This window comes from Coccinella septempunctata, chromosome 1 (genome assembly GCF_907165205.1).
Source record: "Coccinella septempunctata chromosome 1, icCocSept1.1, whole genome shotgun sequence".
Classification (NCBI taxonomy): domain Eukaryota; kingdom Metazoa; phylum Arthropoda; class Insecta; order Coleoptera; family Coccinellidae; genus Coccinella; species Coccinella septempunctata.
This window is the reverse complement of record NC_058189.1, coordinates 22,714,559-22,729,297: the sequence shown is the minus strand read 5'-3', so window position 1 is coordinate 22,729,297 and position 14,739 is coordinate 22,714,559. Positions and strand designations below refer to the sequence as shown.

At 37.0% G+C, this 14,739-nt stretch overlaps 1 long non-coding RNA gene across 1 annotated transcript; it reads right to left on the bottom strand.

Moving 5' to 3' along the window:
- Window positions 1–13,692: 13,692 nt before the first annotated feature.
- Window positions 13,693–14,454, bottom strand: LOC123320025. Its single transcript, XR_006538681.1, has 2 exons — window positions 13,957–14,454; window positions 13,693–13,738 (listed from the first exon to the last, which is right to left on the bottom strand). It is a non-coding gene; the product is annotated as an uncharacterized LOC123320025 (long non-coding RNA).
- Window positions 14,455–14,739: the final 285 nt, after the last annotated feature.

Genomic DNA, 14,739 nt, shown 5'->3' with positions numbered 1-14,739 from the left:
ATAATATGGATTTATTCATAATATGAATTTTTTAATTCAGAATATGCAACTGTGAATATTTCTACTGAATTTAGCACCTGTTCTGGCGTTGGTTTTCTCAAAATTTTTCCTTCGAAAGTTTGAATTTGTGTCCTCTGAGGTGATTCAAATTCAACCAGAAGATCTCCTCCATCTTCGCACCGAAGTGACCACGTAAGGAACGATAAGTTAAGGTTAAAAATATCCAGACGACGCTCATAGGAAGGCCTATCCCGTGGGTAAGGAAAACAAGTCATCTACTTTTGAACCGACTCCAGCAAGTTTTCATCACGTTCAGTGGATGGCTTCGAGACTGAACACAAGAATTCAAGGATAGGTGGCACATATGAGGTGAAAAACAGGCGAACGGTGCCGACATCACTTCTCCTGAACGCATTATAGATATCATAGGCAGATCGTTTAGCCTTAGCGCAAACGGAAGAAACATGCTCGAACTACTGCATATACTCGGTGACCACCAGACCAAGATCGCAGTGACTGGACACAACTTCCACAGGTTCACCATCAATGTAATATGTTGCTCGAGGGTTGTTCTTTCCGAGATGGAGGACGCAGCACTCACCAACATTCATAGGCAGACCCCAATCACTACATCATGAACTAACGGTATCCAGATCACGCTGTAAGCTCGCTGATTCGGGGACGGGAAAGTTATATTTTCGTTTCGTCGGTAAACAAAGAGCATCTAGAGCGCAGCAGACTGGAAAGGTTAGACATGTACAAGAGAATCAGTATGGGGCCCACGACGTAGCCCTGTGGAACTCCAGAAGTGACTGCCATCTCAGAAGAAAATTAATCGCCGGCTCCCACCCTATAAAAGCGATTTGATAGAAAGACTCTTATCCAAGATAGTATTTCACCCCTAATGCTCAAGTGTTGGAGTTTATGCAACAGTCTACGTTGTGGAACTCTATCGAAAGCTCGAGAAAAATCCAGAAATAGTAAATCCACAGGTATACCCATATCCCAGGATTTGGTCCACTCGTTCACACAGATCAATATATTTGTTAAAGTTGAACGTCCATATGTAAAACCGTGTTGTTTTTTAGGTATAAGCATATAGGCTGAGGCAAACTGAATAATATGGTCACCAATTATTCTTTCCAGCACCTTAGATATCGTAGACAGCAAACTAATAGGCCGATAGTTATGGGGGACAACTTGTCACCCTTTTTGAAAACAGGGGTCACTGAAACTGCAAGCCAGTCACCTGGGAGTTTTGCTGTTTTCAGGGAGCAAGAAAAATTTCCTTCAGGGATGGAGCTAAGACGTCAGCACAGTGTCGCAGCAAAGCACCAGATATACTATCACATCTAGGCGCAGAATCAGTCTTCACACACCGAAAATAATTCTTGACCATCTCTTCGTCTATTTCAATGTTAGATATAGCAGATCCACAGGTAGGAATCCGTACTTCAGGAGGGGCGTCATCAGACTCAATTGTGAATGAAGACGAGTATGCAGTAGCCAAACCATCAGCTGCCTCAGTCAAATTAGTAGACAGATTATTTGACTCGTTACGGAATAGAGGTACACCGACCCTCCCGGACATAAATGTTCTCATGTACTTAAAGAAACTTGACCTGTTTTTCGAGGAAACTAATCTTTTTTCGTAGTTTCTCTTGGCCTGTGGAACAAACTCCGAAACATGGTTTGAATAATGACGGTAGCGTCTATAATCTTCATCGGATTTGGTGGGAAGATACCTCTGCCACAGGGATTTTTTTCTCTTTCCTTTTAAAACCAGTGCTTAGTGCTTAGTGCTTAGTAATTCGAGCACTTTATCGAAAGGCTTAGTGCTTAGTAATCCTCAAAAAGCTCCCGAGCACTAAGGTGCTCGCGATTACTTCTGGGGATTACTAAGCACTAAGCCTTTCGATAAAGTTCTCGAATTACTAAGCACTAAGCCCTTCGGAAATCTTGTCGAAACACGAAAAAGCGATAGACACATTGTCACTTTATGAGCATGTAGTATACCACAAAATAAAAGGTTAGACTATTTGATGAAGAATAAGATATCAAAATCAAATTACGTCCTTTAAGAAGAAAAAGAGATAGGATTAAGGGTCTATTTTGCATTTTGCTCTTATAATTTCATAAGAGTTTTGGATGCATCTGAATATATTTCTGATATTTCTAAAATACCGACACAAATGAAATGAGACAAAACAAGTAGTTGTAAAGTAACGAGTTGTGTAGAATTTTGTGACCATTGTTCAATTATGGGAAAAACCTCAGCAGCCGTTTGGTAGATGACGCCCAAAATCTGCAAAAACTTTCAAAATCACATCAATCTGCGGATGATATGTTTCTGAATTAATTCGACTCGAATTCGGAGTTTGGTGAATGATTTCACTTTCTCGTGGACTGTTTATGGATTCTCTACAATATCAAAAACCAATTATTTAAGTGAGAGACTAATCAAGCAGTTGGAAATTGCTCTTTTCTCCAATTTCAAAATTCTTTCTTAATGATTCACGAAAATAGACACAAATAGGTACATAATAACAAATGGGTTTCAATTTGAAAATATGTATTGAGTTTTGATGGATTCGATGATCTTCTTGCTCTTCGACGATTTTTTTGAAAGGACAGGAGGTAGCAGAAACGTTGAAAAATTGGGACTTTCGGCGTTTTCAATATTTTTATCATAAGAATTCCAATAATAAATAAAGCGTAGAGTTTTGACCCATGGTATGGCTTACTGTTGGAAATGATACCAAATCGGCAATTACGCCAAGATATAGGTTGTGCTATTTGAAATAAGGAACTGAAAATCTAATGCCGACATAAAGCCGAAAATTGCAAAGGTCTGAAAATATTTAAGGCAGAAAGCTCATTGTCGAGAACCCCATGAACATTTTCAGCATAAAATTTTGATTGCTTTTCCGAAAACATTAAATTCACCATCGCGGTGAATCAGTGAAACACCCTGTATAATATGAAACCAACAATATAAATATTTCGATCTGACTCAACTGGTTTATGAAGACAATATTCATTCATGTATTTCACGTGAAATGTACTAATAATCAAATTCTCTTTCAATATGATTGCTTACAGCTGTATGAGATAGCATTTAACAAATTCGCATGTTGTGAAAACCGACATCAGCATTTTGTGAGAACCGAATTCCGTTTTTCCAATATCCAAAAATGAAATAAGGAGAATGGATAGGAAAAAACAGCGCATTTGAATATCTTCAGATAGCCACCTCCGAAATTATAAAAACACATGTCGGCTTTCTTTATATTCAATAAAAGCTGCCACAGTCTTGACACATGTGATTTACGACAAAATTGCGCTTGCTTTGAAGAAGCCGCTTCAAAGAGCCTGTCCAGATGCAGCGAGAAACGCGCGATTCACTACGCGCGTTTCGAAACGCGCGTGTCGAGATGCTAGAGCACAGTAGATCCCGTCCACATGCACACGCGCGTTCTACGCGCATGTCGAGATACTAGGGTCTCAATGGTAGCGTCCAGTACACATGCGTTGGTTGCTGCGTGAGGACGGATTAAATGAAATTTCGAAATGGAACTCGATAACTATATTGAACTTTTTATTGATGAAGTTGAAAGGGGAATTCTGTTGTGGGATATGGAATCACCCAAATATTTCAATCGTATTCGGAAAAAATGTTGGGAAGAAATTGTTTATAGATTTTCTGAAGAAGGTGATTCAGAAGAGAAAAAAGAGCTTTGGATAAGTAAACCATTTTTATTAGTGCGCGAAGAAGGATTATACGGAATAAAAATGTACTGCGTTACTTGGAACAAAACATAAATTATTGAACCATTTGATTTTGTCAGGGCAGTTGACTCATTTACAAAATATTTAGCAAATCGGTTTCTTGTATTACGTTTCAAACGTCAATGAGTTCTAAAAAGTGCCATTTTATATGTCAGAATTGCAAAAAGATGATTCTGTTGTGGTATATGGAATCTCCCGAATATTCCAATCGATGAATACCTACTAAAAATACATGTCGGGAAGAAATTGTTGAAATATTTTGTGAAGGAAGTAATTCAAAAGAGAAAAAACCATCCACACTGGAAACCGAAGATTCAATAATAGGGAGTACTGGACTGGAAACTCGCGTTTTGACGAGTAGACAAACGCCACATGTGGACGCAACATGAAATGATATGAGCTTGTTTATCTATGCCGGAGTACTCAATGGTTTTCATAGATGGCGAGATTTATAAAAACTTGACTATGCAATTCTTCGAAGGCGCCTGCTATAGTATTTCAAATATACATAAACACCCAGTTTTATATCAATATGAATATACGTTGTAAAATCAACTTTCATTCTAGAGAATAGTTCATGCCGTCATAGAACAATGTGTAAAAAGTCCTACTTTATAGTCGACATTAGGCGGAATATATTTTCGAAATATTATGTGGCCCTCTTCTACGACTTCGTAGAATTCATTTTCCATTCATGAAACAATCATTTTCCTATAGGTACTTATGAAATCGTGAAACTGATGTACAGTAGAACGAAAAACTTATCGTTTCGAAGAAATAGAAGCAGATTTTATAACGAAAAATTATTATTTTCAACATTCTTTCAGAAAAGTGCTTAGTGCTTAGTGCTCGCATAATCGAATTACTTTCACAAAGTGCTAAGTACTCGCGAAGGTGCGTCAAGTTGGTAACCCACCTATTGAATTTTGGGATCAAAATGTTTTGGGAATTTTGTGTCCATTTTGTGCTTATTTGTGATGTATGTAATGAATTTTGTCGCCGTTCCGTTTTCGAGGTATTTCAAGTTTTTCAAGTGTGTCACCAACTTGACGCTGTGATCCAAGTGTGCAAAATAGGAAATTCTCTTCTTTCGATGAATTGTGCTCATTTTGTGCTAATTTGTGTCGTATGTTATGAATTTTGTGCCAGTTCCGTTTGCGAGATATTTCAAGTTTTTCAAGTGTGTTACCAACTTGAAGCTGTGACCCACGTGTGGAAAATTGTAAATTATTTTCTTTCGATAGATGTGTGCTAATTTTGTGCTTATTTGTGCCGTAATTTATAAATTTTGTACCTGTTCAGTTCTCGAGATATTTCGGGTTATGTTTGTGAGGAGCGTCAAGTTGGTGACCCAACCCTCGAATTTTAATATCGAAATGTTTTGGGTATTTTGAACTTATTTTGTTCTGATGAATTTTGTGCCCGTTCCGTTTTCGAGATATTTTGAGTTTTTCCTATGAGTGACCAACTTGATGCCGTTGCTCACGGTAAATGTCCGTTTATTTTCCTAGATATTTCCAGTTATGTCTGTGTATATATATTCCTACAGGTTTATCTATGACGTTGACACATCCATAGTTTTACAGAGGTATATTATATCACTTTTTTCCACCCTATGAAAAAACATATATTGTATTTGGCTAAGAATAATTTTTGTATGATATAATAAGAATCTTGTGTGTGTAGACCACTTTATTTCTCAGCAAACCAAGATCTGGCCGACGTTTCGAACTAACTTTAGCTCTTCATCAGGGCTACAATTAAAAACAAAAGACAATGAGAGACACGCCGAAACTATAGTGAAAGATCTAAAACACTAGAATATATCCACAACAAAGTATATACATGTATAAACAAGTAAGAACTACAATGAAGCAAACATATATAAGAGAAGGCCAAAAAAAATACGAGAAATTTAACTTGATCCAAAAATTACTTAAATATTCACAAAACCATAGTTCATCATGTGATGGCAATCTTTAAAGGCCCCATTAAACAATTCAATGACAGACACGAGAATATTATCATCACAATTACTGAACAAACGAATAGTTCTCCAGACAAACACCAACAAATGATACTGATATATCTCAACAATAAGGTTATGGTCAAACAAGTAAAACACAGAACAACAACAAAGATAAAAACGCGAACACAGAACGTTCAAGGTGGTGTTCGAATCCTTCTCCGTGATAAAATTAAATTTCTTTACTCCATTCATATTTATTTTAGCAGTCGGTTGGCCATGAAATAATTTCTCAAGTTTTTGTAACTAGAACGGAGTAAGGTTGGCACTCATGAAATGTCGTTAATGTCATAACGCCGTTGCCACAACTAATATCAATTTTTATAAAGCAAATGGCGAGAGTGATTGAAAAAAGAGAAAGGGTTTCAGGAAGTGCTATTTAGAATTCAGGTCCGCTCTTTCAAATATTTATACCCTGATATTATAAAATCCACAATACGTCATTTATATAATTTTTCATCTTAATCTAAACGACTTATATTTCAGCTGAATATTTCCACAATCAGAAAGATTGTGAAGAGGATGACAAAGAATTTCCTTCTATCGGGAGACCCAAAGAAGTGGTGGCATTTGAGAATTTTATGTTTTTAAGTTTACTACAGGATTTTCGATGAATGTCATTGTAGAATAAGTTCCCGAAAATTGATTTTTCTATTTTTCATTTGACTTGTCCTACACATTGTAAATGTCTCAAGGTACCAATAAATACCTAATTATTATTATTATATCAATGTATTAAGATGAACAGCCACAAATACGCGCCAGTTGTCCTGTTAATTGTTTAATCATGTGAAATTTTTGTTCAAAAGTGAAGTTCATCTTGACTTGTAACTTCCTTTAATTCCTTTTACTCATATTGATGAAAGATGATTTTTGTTGAAGAATTTAACATTCTTCTAATTATCTGTTAATTCCCATTCCAACCACCTCATCATATGCATTTCATCTTCGGGTTTATATTTTTGAAATCTACAACTGATGTAACGTATTGAAACTTCAGCCAAAGAAGAAAACGAACATTATTTCTCCTCAAGCTAGTGCATATTATGATCTTATACTGATCTCTTCTATTTTACATGCAAATAACTGGATTTGGTATGCCTTCAATCAGTTTGTATGTGCTTCAATTATGTTCGTCACATATTTTCTGAAGAGATTCGACATTGTGATAAAAAACGTAATAACAGAAACTTTTACGTAGAACGGGAAACATAGCGTTGATTTAAAACCCAAAAATGTTTTGGCAAGGTTCATAACCCCACATTTTCGTACTAAACAGAGTGAAATGTGTCACATTTCCATGGCCAACCGAGTGCTAAAATAAAAGTGAATGGAGTATATATTTTGTGTTCGAATCATGGTAATCAGACTGATTATTCAAATAATCAACACAGTCAACAATATGACACATCTCCGACAACAATCTCTTTTCCAATCCTTTCTGGAAATCCAACACTCTAACATCAGAAAACCTAGGAACATGACCCAATTCAACACAATGCGAGGACAACCCAGTATTCTTTTTCTCATCTCGAATGTCAAGCTCGTTCTGTCTAACCCTTGAAGATAACAATTGTTCGGTTTGGCCAATATATTTCCTATTACATTGGCAACTTATCTCATAAACGACGTAGCTCATATTTTGTATTGGTATAGGGTCCCTAATACGAGAAAAGAACACATTATTTGTATGACCATTATAAAAGGACAACATTTGATGTTCATTATTGAATAGATCTTTCAACAATTCTTACCAGTGCCTAGTAATTGAAGCAACAACATCCTCCTTTGTCGTATTCGTATATAAAAACGTAACATCAAAGGAAATTCACATATAATCTTCGGGAATATTGACCTCTCAAAATGTGAACCAACTTGAAAGAACTACTCACATCGAAATCGCGAATAAACTCTTTCTATTGTGTTCAGAGCCTGTCGGACAAGATGGCTATATTTGTTTTTGGTGTTTTGAAAGAGGTTATTTCGATTTCAATGCGAGTAGTTCTTTCAAGTTGGTTGACATTTTGAGAGGTGTCAATATTCCCGAAGACTATATGTTAATTTCCTTTGATATTACGTCTTTATATACGAATATGACAAAGGAGGATGTTGTTGCTTCAATTACTAGGCACTGGCAAGAATTGTCAGTTCACATAGACATTCCATTAGACACCTTTATAATATTAGTTGAGTTTCTGTTTGACAGTAGTTTCTTTCAGTATGACGGTAAATTTTATTTGCAGTTGTCTGGATGCGCAATGGGAAACCCGTCTTCTCCTTTGTTTGCGAACTTTGTTATGGTGGATCTGTTGTATCATTTCAAATCTGTAGTAGTGTTTGATTTACCGATTCTGAGTTTGTATGTCGATGATGTCTTTGCAGCGATCTCTAGAGATCGTGTCTATTATTGTTTGAGTATACTTAATAACTTCACTGATAAGTTGAGATTTACTTATGAATGCGAATCGGAAGGATCTTCGCCATTTCTGGATGTGTTAATTGTCAGAGATGCGGATCGTCTGAAAACGAGTTGGTACAGAAAGCCATGTAGTACAAGTAGATTAATAAATTACAAATCTTATCACCCTCTCAGTCAAAAATAGCTGTCATGAAGCAGGTTCATGAGAAAATGAGAAAGATTTGTTCCAATGATTTGTTGCCCGAAAACGTTGAAAGGTTTAAAAATATGCATATGGAAAATGGATATCCCACTAAACTGTTAAATTCAATTTAAACATCAAGTTCGAGTCCGATACCTTATGTTCGTGGTCCTGATATTGGGAATGATATGATTGTCAGGTATTTTTGAATGCCATTTATTCAGCCTCTAGTTCCATGTTGTCAAAAAACACCATTGTTAAATTTAATTCAATAGGTCGATTGTCAAACAACAATATATAATACGGTGGAACTACTGAATCTCAATAGATTGTAATGAACGTGTATTTTTTTGACAAAAATGCACTTTCATTTCGGAATAATCTGTTAGCTTCATTTTGAGTTATTTTATTTTGAATTAATTTTGGAGATAAATATTTTCAGTTTCTAATTCAGAATTCTGGCATCGTTCGGAATTGTAAACATTCGGCACCGTTCTTATTCCATTTTTAGTTCTGAAAAACGATGTCGCACCGCACATCCTGAATTGGAAGATAACTGTGTTTTCTGTTCGCTAATACAGATAAGTCGAAATAAAGACGTCTTCATCGAAGCAAATTTTACCGAATTTCGACAGTGGGGGCACATCTGATTTCCTTTGGGTATGAAGATGTTCCCCCGCAGGTCACTTCACTTACGATTAATTACCTCGCTTACGAATATAGTGCCGTCCGCCGTCGTAACTTATCTTTCTGCCGTTGAGTTTTAATAGAAGATTCCTTTTGAGTTTATTTTTTCTACCATTCAGAATATAATTTTGTTTTCTTTATTGTTCACTGTATTGGGTGATTTTTCTTCTGGAAATTTACGAGTGCAAGTGGCCAAACCGAAATCATAGGTAAGACGACACTCCGGTTTTTTTTTATATCATTGGAACTTCAGCCTTCCTTCATCCCTCACTCCCCAGTTCTAGACCTACTGCTGAAGCTCCCCGCTGGCGTAGATACTCAGGGAGCGCAGAACGCACTTTGGAGTGGCAAAAAACTTCCTCCATCCCTTACTACCCCGGGTTAAGTTCCACTCCTACTGCTGAAGCACCCCGTTGGCGGAAATAGTCAGGGGGTGAAGAACGCACCTAGGGGTGAGCTGTCGGGAATCTGTGCCATCTTGTTCCATCCCCTAACCTAGCTGAAGTCCGATACCTGTCCGTTAAGTTTGCGTCTTAGGTTCTGGCTGGCAAACACGTCCGTAAACCCCGTATCACGTTTGAGATCGGATCTTGTTTCATTTCGTCCGTTTTGCCTGTAAATTCACTGATCTCGAGTCTTTCACTGTACGAATTTTATAATAGTGCCACTTGTATTTCCTTGTACGATTCGATAAAAATCATTTGTGTACGTTGATTTTGACTTTCACTGGTTGTCCCTAACACCCCAGACACCGAGGAACCTTGTCTTCGGCTTGTAGCTACCAGGATAGGTTTGCTATTTTCCCTTGAAGAATAGCTGGCGCTCGAGTACCCCGAGAAAAAGCCGTTGCAAGCTACCAAAAAATGGGCAAATGTATTTGTGAAAATGTTACAAATTCTCAGCATGCCACGATCATTTGCTCCAACATACTTTCACCTAAGGGTATAGAATCCTTACAAGTTGCTATTGATGATGCAGTTATTTCAGTTACAAAGTGCATCAAGTGTGGGAAATCACTCACTACTAAGCGTAGGTATCTATAAAAATATAGTTTTTATGGAAGTGAACACTTTGAGTGAGGAAAGCATGAAGTAGTTGCCCTTGCCCCTCACTTTGAGGACCATAACCAAATCTTTGAATCTGGCGCCTGATAGATATCACCACTTGCGGAGTTCCGTCGCATATGAAGGAGCGGCCTTAGAAAGCAGTATCAGACACTTTAGGGCAGTTTGTAAGCGCAATAATAACCATTGAGAAATGTATGATGATATGCAAGAGAAAGTGATGAAAATCACCGAGAAGTCCACAGTTAATTCATATTTATTGTTTTACACACTGTGAATGAATGAGGTTCAAATATATACATTTATTTAGCATCAATTTATAGGTTTCAAGGTACATTCCATACATATTCCATGTGTTTATTTGTTTTATGTTACTTTTGTTTCTTTTCTGTTTGTTTTGAAGCATTTATAAATAAATATATTTTAATGGGTATTGTCTGTTTTATTTAATCAAGGTAAAGGTACTTCAACATAAATTGAAGTTGAATTGAGATATGGTTCTCCGATTGATTCCGACGGTGTTGACATCGCTCTTCAATTAATCACAGCTTATTACCATATATTGGGAAATAATTAGTTTAAAAGTGTGCAAAACTATACGAAATAACGGAAGCACTTCATGAGTGGAAAGTGACAGTGTCTACCAGGCATTAAATTCTACTGAAAATCGATTTATTCGATCTCCGATATATTGGTAAACAAACTTTTCCTTACCTCATAGGTGAAACAGATACAGAGATTTGATAACATAACCGGGAACAGGACGTTTTGTCCGTTCTCGTGCAGGCAACCAACAATACACTATGGTGTATTCGGTTGTGCCTCCTTCCTGATCTCAACAAGTCGACAAATCAAACGCTCTTGAGTACAAGGGCGCTAATCATGCTACTTAATAGTTCTAATAATACAATGTCTACAAACACTGAACAACCCCCCAATCTCTCAAAGAAAAGTAGCCGCAGCCAAATCAGTTCCCAAAATTAACTTCCCTAAAAAAGAACAAGCCATAGTTATCCACGCCGAAGATAATCTGAAACTTCGCGACTATGTCCAAGCAATTATTGAAATCATCCAGCCGAAAAACATCTGTTTCGCTTCAAGAATTTCGAACAACAGAATATGCATATATCTGGCTTCTGTAGAACTTGTTGATCAGCTAATTAAAACCAATCCAACTGTTTTTATTGGAGATTTAAACCTAAATATTAGAAGACTAGTCTCTCCAACCAGAAGAATAGTGATCTCGAATATCTCACCGTGTATTCCCCATGAAATAGTCACCAAATTTATACAAAATCTTGGAATTAAACTTGCCTCCCCCGTTTCATTCCTTAAAGCCGGAATTCCTGGAGAAGAGTATTCCATATCCTCAGCTTTCGAAGACAGGTTTACATCTTTCCCCCATGAAAATTATGAGTTACAAACGTCAACACTAATTCAATACGACGGCAATGACAATAGAATATTTCTATCGACCGACAAGATGGAATGCTTCATATGTCGACAAACTGGCCATATAGCATCAAACTGTCCGAACACACAACCAGAACAACCAAATAATACCCAACCAATAAAACAAACCACAACAAATGAAAAACAGGATCACATTCCACCTTCACTGATACCTCAAGCAAGTGAAACACCCGCTCTCAAAAGAGGATTATCAGAGATATTATCATCCAGTGATCAGACTAGTCAATCAGAAAGACATACTGAAACTGAATTCATAGAAGATACCCTCATGCCTCCACCGCAGATATCAACAAAAAGTGCTTCTACTAGTAAAAGAGCTCTGAAGAAACGTAAGATAGATTTACCTGAAGATCACGCTTTAAATGGATCCACCAAAGATGCAATCTTAAGAGCATATCAAGAAGACACAAAGAGTTTTCATCTTTCCTACGACAGCCTCGTTGCATTTTTAGAGAACTCTAATGGCAGTCCCACTCCCTATACTGAAGCAGAAAAGTTCACACCAGATATGAAATTACTTCTCCAAGATCTGCACAATATTTACCCACACGAAGAAAGATCCACTAAAAACAGAATAACTCGAATTTCAAAAAAAAAAATAAAAGCCAAACTTGTGGACGATTCGATAGAGGTGGGCAGTCTAAATAGCCTTGGTACCAATACTGATGACGAACTCTCTGATAATTCCTCATTACGATCTCAAAATTAACAACATAAACCACATTCACGTTAATCCAGTGAAATTGTAATGGATACTACTCACGTCTAGAACGAATCCATCAGTTGATAACTGAAACCTCACCAGATGTTCTTTGCCTACAGGAAACTAACTTCAAACCTGACCACAACCCAAAACTAAAAAACTATGTGGGTAACCACTTCATAAGAAATACCAATACCAGAGCCAGCGGTGGAGCATCCATATTTGTTTCATCAGACCTATAATTCAAAGAACTTTCCCTCAGTACCTCTCTGGAAGCTATTGCTGTCACTACCTGGTATCCCCGAAAACTCACAATTTGTAATGTATATATACCACCAAATTACAACCTCACATATCTGGAAGTCTCCAATTTTGTCGATCAGCTGCCAACACCTTTTCATTCTGGTAGGTGATTTCAATTCGCACAACACAATATGGGGTTCGGAAAAAACATTCGGCAGAGGAAAGATAATTGAAGATTTGATGATAAACCACGATCTCAACTTACTTAATACTAGGGAAAACACACACTTCGATATATCCACTGGCAAATTTTCTTCAATCGATCTCAGTCTATGTAACCCAGTCACAACAACTCACTTATTCCGGCATACTCTAGACAGCCTCTACGACAGTAACCACTTCCCCATATCAATAAACGACCAGAACGTACCTCTCACAGAAAGCGTCTCTAAGTGGAATATATCAAACGCCTACTGGGAGTCATTTTCGGAAGAGGTGAACATCCAAATGAGAATTACAGATTTTTCTTCAACATAGATCTGGCCATTAACCAACTCACAAATATCCTGACCTCAGCCGCCGAAAAATTTACGTTAAATCCAGGTAGGAAGATGGTATCTTGGTGAAGTGAATCATGCATAGAAGCAGTTAAAAATGCAAGTTATAATGAGGAATTGATGAAAGACCCATTGAATATACAATTGAAACAAAACTATGCACGATATCGTAATACTCTGCAGAAGATGATAAAAAATGCCAGAGACCATATAAATAATTTCATATCCAAGAATAATTCCAGTGCTAGATCACTCTGGTCGTATATCGATGATGTTTGTGAAGGAGATAGACCTAAAACTGATATTAATTCGATTAAAAATTTTGAAGGACTTGAGATAACAAGTAGAGAACGAATGGTGGAGGAGTTCAGTGGATATTATAGTGAAATAGGCAAACAACTCGCAGATGCTATAGAAGAGGTTGCTGAAAGCGAAGAGAACAATTGTTTTTGTGGAAACACGTTTTTCCTCTTTCCAACTTGTGAAATTGAAGTAAAAGAAATTAATAAGAAATAGCTAGTATCGGTCAAGGAACCAAATCAAAGAATACTATTCCTTCAGCGACGTTTCGGCACCTTTATTGGGCCTTCTTCAGGCTACAAATAGAGAAAAACTCATAAAAAACAAAACAATATACAAATATAAAATTACAATGATTAAAAATAAACATGAAAACAATAAAATGAAATAATATGAAATAACAGGTCGACAAGAACAATTAAAGATGGTCAATTATGACTAAACATCAGAATGTGAACAGACATGTGAATAAAACTACGAAAAAGCACCAAAAAAGGCCATTCCACAAACTCACCATCGGAATACAAGAAAAAATTAAAAAATTGAATCTTTCATTAAAGAAAATCGTCTGCAACATAAAATAAGCATTTAGGTATAACAAGGATCAAAATCATCGATGTACACAGAATCAACACGGCTCACACACAATGGAGATATCCGAGAGTCAACTGAACCCCAACATCACAAAAACAGCACCCACACATGACAAACCACGAGAACAATTTTCAAACGTACAGTGGCGGATCCAACGTGTTTCAACGATTTCATTTTAACTTAATTTTTTGAATCAAATTTGAATAAACAACACTCAAGGAGCCAATATCCGAACGGAAATTAACTGCATTAGGATGTTTATTAATATAGATCATTTCATTGAACCCCCGCCTAAACCAATTAGACTCCCGATTTAAAACGTCAACATTCTCAAAATCAAAACTATGCCCAAGTGATAGAGCATGACAAGCCAGTGCAGTTGACTCCTTTCTATTCTCACAGTCACGTCTATGTTGTGCCGTTCTATGTTCCAAATATTGGCCCGTTTGACCCACATAACAAGCATCACAATCCTTACAATTTACTCTGTAAACTACTCCCGAACATTTCTGTCTGGAATCCTTATCTTTAACTTTAGAAAAAATTTTTTTTTTTTTTGGTGTAGCAGGGGGAAAATCTGCAAACAGACGACCCCCCCCCTGCTGAGGGGGAACAGTGTGGGGATTCTCACTCTCTGAGCTCGAGACCCACTAAAAACCCTTAACTGCTTCTTCATAGGTTCCGGGCATTTTGCCTATTAACC